Here is an 8,051-nt window from a genome sequence, read left to right on the forward strand (position 1 = left end):
GTGCCTAAGGCACTTGATTGCTAACCAGAAGGCTGGCGGTTCAAACCCACCAGCCATTCCTTGGAAGGAAGGTTGGGCAATCTACTTCCATAGGGATACTGCCTTGGCAACCCAAGAAGGGGTCACTATGAGTCGAGGCCGACTCGACAGCACGTAACAACAACAACAACAACATATAACAAAACAAATCCACTACCATTGAATTGATTCTGACTCATAGCAATCCTCATTGGGTTTCCAAGGCTTTAAATTTTTATTGAAGTAGATTGCCCCATCTTCATCCCATGGAGCAGCTGGTGGCTTTGAATTGCCGACCTTCTGGTTAGCAGCCAAATGATGTTCTCACTATGCCACCTGAGCTCTTTATATTTCTATATAGATGTCTATATTTATCAATGTCCAGAATAGGCTTATATATAGGGAGAAAATTGATTAGTTCTTGCCTAGGGCTGGTTGGGGGCTGCTGGGAAATAAGTGACTGTTATTGGGTACAGAATTTCTTTTGGGGAAGATGAAAATGTTCAAAATTGATTGTGGGGAAGTTTTCACAACTCGTAAATTTACCAAGAACCATTGAATTGGACAATTTAAATGGATGAAGAGCCTGGTATGTGAATGTATCTCAATAGAGCTGTTACTAAAAGTGGGAAGTCTAAGAGAAACATGATAGTCAGATGGTGGAGGGAATTATAGGGATGAGCTAGAGAAGGCTTTATCAAGAGTGAGTCACAAACTAGGACAGGAGGAAGTTGAGCAATCTGGAGGGTAGGAGAGTTTTGTAGAGAAGCCATAGGATTGGGAATTTCACAAATATGCAAAGAGAGTGGTGGCAGTAAGGGGCCAGAGGAGGGAAGATGGATGTTAGGGATTTGAGGAAATGCAAAATATTCCCCTACAGTACTTGACAATGTTTTAACTTGCATGTTTTCCCTTTTGCAAGCTAGAAAACCCATATTTTGATTTCATATCTGTTTGTGTCCCAGAAGGCAAACTTATTTTTTGATACTGAAGTGAAGCCAGTTGGAATCATTGGCTCTGTGATTGCACCAGGCCTTGATTTTCACGTCAAGGAGAGAAACTCCTGGAAATTTACTGACCTCAAACTGTTTTTATGCAAACATGAACCAGAATTATTTTTAATCCTTTGATGCAACATGAAAGAATTTCACAACTATAAATCAAGCTTTATCTGCCAAAATATGTTCCTAAGATTTGAGGATCTATTTAAAATTAAAGGCGTTGGCCTGCTATTTTAGTGTGGTTTTGCCTTAGAGACCTTTCAGCAATTCCATTTTAGATAGAAAATTTTATTGTAATTTAGTCAGCTGAACAATGATTGTGTAGCATTTCATCACTTTAGTTTTGTAGTTGCCTCTTCCAAGGGGACTTGATTTATTTCGTTTCAATAAAAATGGAAGAGGAATTTAAACCCTCTGCCACGAGGTGGTGATAAAAAATTATGGTTACATATTTGCAACTGTAGATTTAATATAAGAGTTATTATTATGCACCCAACACTGAGGTAAGTGCTGGGAATATGAAGGTTTGAAGATAAGACGGGATAGTCTTTTGTTCCTGAGGAGATTATCTTTCATGGAACAGGTAGTTCAATGTAATATGGCAAGTATTATGTGATAAGGTTGCACAGGTGCCCAGTGACAGAGAGGAGGACACTATGCAGACAATGGTGTGTGGCAAGGATAGTAGAGAGGATGGACTAGTCAAGGAGGATTTTTCAATGCAGACAAATCGGAATTCAAAGATGTGTATTTGAGGCAGAGATACGTACACTTTCTGCCCTTTTCACATCAAAAATCAATCTTTATTAAATACCAATAAAAATGATATTACAATGATATCTTTTTTACATTTAAAAATTTTTAAAGAAACATGCCAACAATGCACACTTTAGTCAGGAATTTCAAATGCAAGAAACATCCAAGAAAAATCAATTTAAGCAACAAAGAAACAAAAACAATTATTTCATCTCATAACTGAGATACAAGCTTCAGGTATGGTCAGATCCAAGGACTCAAATGATGTCATCAAGTCTTGTTTTCCTCCCACACCATGGACCTGCTTCCCTTTGGCTGTTGGCCTCATTCTTCCCAAGTGCAGATAGGATGTATTCTACATCTCTGCCATGAGATGAATGTCAGTAGCCCTGGACTCGTTAACTCTCAGTTTAGCAACCTCATGGTGAAAAGTTTTTCTCTTCCACTTACACGTAAATCTCAGATTTTTGTCTGGCCATGCCTCCCCATTCCTGGCCTTGGTTGTGTCATATGCTCTTCTCTGGCCCATCAATGGGCCAAGAGTAATATTTTTATAAAAAGTAAATATATTTTCCAAACTAAAACAAAAATAATGAGACGAGTTACATTGTTTTGCATATTTTCAAATCTCTTCAATGTCGGTTTATTAGAAGGCATTGGCTTCTTGTAGCTGCTTCTGCATTCCAGCTGCTGTGATATGCTGTTTTGGTTTTAGAACATGAAGAAAATTTGATCTCACAAGAGATACGTAGTTGGAAAATTGAGGAGTATTTGAATAGCCTTTTCAGATACTTGCAGTCATTCTTTGATACTACATCAAAACTCAACAAGTGCTGGTCGTTTAAAGGTTAGTTGTAATATGAAATCTGAAACACATCAATAAACTACAGGTATGTGTTGTTTAATGTCTTTGATCCCTTCTATGAAATAGGATGTTATGTGATTTGGTTGTTGTGCAATCATATTATACATAATACATATGCTTGTATATATTTGATACACATATATCAAAGTAAGCCCTTTGTAAGCCATACTCTGTCTCTTCCTTACTGCCTGGAGGCTTGGGGTTTGTAATTGGCTGCCTCTGGGCATGGGGCACTCCCCATTGGGATCTGGTCAGAATTGGAAATACCATGAGACACACACACACAGCGATGCAATCCAGAGTCTTCCTGTAGGCACCGACCCACCGGATACCAGGCAGAGCATGCCCCTCAGCCATCACGGGCCAGGGCTCAGCTACCACTGAGGCTCAGCGGCTGCAAGCCACACCCCACCCCACGCCCAGCAGCTTGGGAATCGAAGCAGCTCAGCTGCCGTAGCACTGCAAACTCAACACCAGCCCCACCTCCTGTCACCCTTCCAAGCAAGCCCCTCCTCCCCACACCGTGCAATGTAAATACATCTTACGGTTGCCAGAAGGGACTTTATGCAGCACATAACTACATTTGTATTTTGTGCCTCTATGAGAAAAGGCGTGTAAAAATAATGGATTAGAATTATATTAGTATTGTGTTTCCGAGGTGGTAATTTCTATGGAAGTAGATTGCCCAATCTTCCTTCCAAGGAGTGACTGGTGGGTTTGAACCACCAGCCTTCTGGTTAGCAGTCCAATGCCTTAGGCATTATGCCACCAGAGCTCCCATATTAGAATTTAGAATGGGAATAATTTTGACCTCCCAGACCTCCTGAAAGGAGCCCTGGTGTTGCAACAGTTAAGCACTACTCAACTAACTAGAAGGTTGGTGGTTTGAACCTACCCAGTGCCTTCTAAGGCAAAAGACCTAACCATCTGCTCCTGTAAAGTTTACAACCTGCAAAAGCCTATGGGGATTATGTTATGATAACTTCTTAGCCATAGCTAACCATGCTGAGGGAGTGAGTGCTTGGGCCTGTGGGCTCAGGACTACAGCCATGGTAGATATCAAGCTCAATTGGCATAACATACTACACAGAAACATTGTTCTACATCCTACTTTGGTGAATAGTGTGTAGGGTCTTAAAACCTTGCTAGCGGCCATCTAACATGCAACAATTGGTCTCTCCTCCTACTCCTCTGGAGTAAAGAAGAATGAAGAAAACCAAAGACGCATGGAAACAATTATTCTAATGGACTAGTGAGCCATGTGAACCTCAACCTACATCACCCTGAGACCAGAAGAACTAGATGATGCCCAGCTACCATCGTCAACCACTTGGAAAGGAGCTAGGGTAGGAGATACTGGATAGAGTGGGAGAAAAATGTGGAACACAACTCAAAATCATAAAAAGACCAGGCTGATTGGGCTGATTGAGACTGGTGAAGCCCCTAAGACTATGGCCGCTAGTCACTCTTTGAGTCCTGGAATTAAACTAACTCCCATGGCTTCCAGCCAAACACTAGACAAACATACAAGGTGATCATTTATGCCAGGTAGGTACACTCCTTAGAATAATCAATGATGGGAGATCAGAAGGGCAGTATTTATGTAGGGAGATCACTCCTGGGACAGGAATGCATAGGAAAGAAGGACACAGGAAAAAGGTAACCACAGGGAGGAAGCTGGAAGAGAGCTGCTACATTAAGGGGATTGCGATCAATGTCATGAAACAAAATGTGTATGAACTGTTGTATGGAAAATGAATTTGTTTTGCAAACTTTCATCCAAATCACACACACACATACAAAAAAATTCATTTAAACATGAAAAAAAAATCCTATGGGGAAGTTCTACTCTTATCATATGGGGTTGCTGTGATTCAAAATTGATTCAACAACATCTAACAATTAGAGGTCTCCTGGAAAGGTTGTGGGAACTCATTTGAGAACCACTGCTCTGGAGCATAGTGAGCAAGGAATGAGAACCTGAAGGCTACATCAGTGAGGACAGGAGAAACTTGGAGGTCATGATGAGGTTTGGGAATTTATTCTGAATAGAATGGGAAGTAATTTGAGTGGAGCTGATCTAAATGTTGTGTAAGTGAAGAATAGATGATGGGAGTGTGAAACAGAGAGGCCAGTTAGGAGACAGTGAGTCACGGTGACCCTAGAGGTCACGAAGGGAATGACCTGGCTTACCTGATAAACATCTGTAGAACTGTAAAAATGGAAACGTATCTGTGCCTGAGGTAGTTTTGTCACTATATTAAGGTTCAGTAAATGAATTTAAGTGAAAGCCTCCATTTTCCTTTGCTTTATTCCTGCTTAGAAAGGTTCGGATGTCTCGAGGAATCAAAGAATTGGTTGTTATTCAACCATTTCAGGAGATGACATGTGATCAAGTACTGACAGTACAGAAGGAAGAAGTCAAGCAGTATTGAAGGCATTGGTGAAAACGTGGCACCAGGAATTGATGGAATACCAATTGAGATGTTTCAGCAAACAGAAGCATCTTTGGAAGTGCTTACTCATTTATGCCAATAAATTTGGAAGACAGCTACCTGGCCAACTGACTGGAAGAGGACCATATTTGTGCCCATTCCAAAGAAAGGTGATCCAACAGAATGCAGAAATTATAAATTAATATAATTTTACACAAGTAAAATTTTGCTGAAGATAATTCAAAATCAGTTGCAGCAGTACATACAAAGAGAACTGCCAGAAATTTGAAACTGATTCAGAAGATGACATGGAACAAAGGATACCATTGTTGATGTCAGATGGATCTTGGCTGAAAGCAGAGAATACCAGAAAGATGTTTATCTGTGTTTTATTGACCATGCAAAGGCATTTGACTGTGTAGATCATAGCAAATTATGAGTAACATTGCAAAGAATGGGAATTCCAGAACACTTAACTGTGCTCATGAGAAACCTGTATATAGACGAAAAGACAGTCATTTGAACAGAACAAGGGGATAATGAATGGTTTACAGTCAGGAAATGTGTGCCTTATAGTTGTATCCTTTTACCATACTTATTTTCAATCTGTATGCTGAGCATATAATCTGAGAGAGCCGGACTATATGAAGAACGTGGAATCAGGATTAGTGGGAGGATCATCAACAACCTGTTATATGCAGATGACACAACCTTGCTTGCTAAAAGCAAATAGGAATTACTGTACTTAACTGATCAAGATCAAAGATTGCAGCCTTCAGTGTGGATTATACCTCAACATAAAGAAAACAAAAGTCCTCCCAAGTGGACCAATAAGCAGTATCATGATAAATGGAAAAAAGATTGAAATTGTCAAGGATTTCATTTTAATTGGATCCACAATCAACACCCATGGAAGCAACAGTCAAGGAATCAAATGACGTATTGCGGTGGGCAAATCTGCTACAAAGACCTCTTCAAAGAGCAGAGATGTCACTTTGAGGACTAAGGTATGCCTGCCCCAAGCCATGGTATTTTCAAGCACTTCATATATATATGAAAGCTGGAAAATGGATGAGGAAGACTGAAGAATTGATGCTTTTGAATGATGGTGTTGGTGAAGAATATGGAATACACCACTGCCAGAAGAATGGACAAATGTGTCTTGGAAGAAGTACAGCCAGAATGCTCCTTAGAAGCAAATATGGTGAGACTTTGTGTCTCATACTTAGGTCATGATGTCAGGAGGGACCAGTTCCTGGAGAAAGACATCATCCTTGGTAAAGTAGAGGGTCAGTGAAAAAGGAGGAGACCCTCTACAAGATGGATTGGCCCAGTGGCTGCAACAGTGGGCCCAAATAGAACAAGGATTATGAGCGTGGTGCAGGACTGAGCAGTGTTTCCTTCTGTTGCACCTGGGGTTACTATGAGTCTGAACTAACTGTAGGGCACAAAAACAAGGAGTCCCGTGGCACGTGGTTAAAGTACCTGTCTGTTAGCCAAAAAGTCAGTGGTTCACGCCCACCAGCTGCTCCATGGGAGAAAGATGTGGCAATCTGCTTCCATAAAGATTATATAGCCTTGGAAACCCTATGGGGTACTTCTGTACTATAAAGTCAGTATGACTTGGGTTTCTTAGTTTTTTTTCTTCTTCTTCTTTGAAGGAAACCAGTACTGTAATCCTTCAAGCTCCTCATCTCTGCTTCAGCCCAAGCCACTCCATTTTCAATCTGGTTTATTAGTGCGGTCTTTAAAAGATTTTATTCAAGGAAGGTATCCTTTGAATAAAGAGAGTTAATGAATCAATCTTGGTGATCTTCTTTGCTGTGTCAAGATTTAGACTCAGAATCCTTCTCAACAGGTATTGCGTTTATCAGTTAATCATTAGTCAGAGTTGGCACTTCAGATAAATAGTATTTGCCATTCCTTGTGCACCGCCAGCCTTCTGGTTAGCAGTCAAATGCCTCAGGCACTATGCCACCAGAACGCCTAGTGATTCTTTGTGCAAGCCCAAACTTGGTGTTACAGATTGAATTGCGTCTCCCACAAAGAAATGTGGAAGTTGTATGTATTGTGCCTATAGATATGAGCCTTTTTGGAAATAGAGCTTTCTTTTATTATGTGAATGAGGTTATATCAGAGCAGGGTGGGTTTTAAACTTATTTATTTCTGAGTAGGACCTTATAAAAGGAGCAGAAAAGGTGCAGAGACACCTGGGAGATGCCATGTGAAGACAGACACATATGGCAGATGCATCTCCAAGCCCCGGAACTCCAAGGATTGCCGGCAGCTGTAAGAAGCTGAAATAGACAAAAAGGACTGGCCCCTAGGACCATGCCCTGAATCCAGACTTCTAGCCTCAACTGTAAGAAAGCAAATTTCTGTTCTTTAAAGCCACTTGTGATATTTCTTGTTATTTGAAAGTACTAGGTAACTAAGACAATGGGTATTTTATCACATAACCATTAACATCAATGCTTCTGACTCTGGTGTAGCTGTGTCTACTTTGTACCTACGGTTCTTTTATGGCTGTATAACTATCAACAATGGAGAGATCATTGAATGATCCAGCTGAAAAAAGCATTTGTAGATTGTTCAGGGTTTGAAACGCAAATACCTACAGAAGACAAGTGGGCAGCCAAAAAACAGTAGGGTCGAGAGCGGGAAGATGATCGATGGGCCACGGATGAACAGGAGTAGAAATGGGAAAAGTGTGAATGTCCTGTGCTAACGGCTTTCAAGCTCAAACTTAAAAAAATTTCTGATAAACAATTACACTCACTCAAAGAAAGAAAAATATTCTACAATGCCCATGAGCCCTGTTCCGGCCCTCCAGAACCTCTAATTGGTCCCTTACAGTCTTTTTACCGACAGGTCTCATAGAGGTGTGTGACTTGGGAGCACATGCAGTCTGGGGATGTAGAGCTTGAATTTTACAGCCAGACCTACCTGATTCGCATGCGAGGAGCACCACTTGCC

The sequence above is a fragment of the Orycteropus afer genome, unplaced genomic scaffold (genome assembly GCF_000298275.1).
Source record: "Orycteropus afer afer isolate SDZICR_OR568_19922 unplaced genomic scaffold, OryAfe1.0 scaffold00173, whole genome shotgun sequence".
Classification (NCBI taxonomy): Eukaryota; Metazoa; Chordata; class Mammalia; order Tubulidentata; family Orycteropodidae; genus Orycteropus; species Orycteropus afer.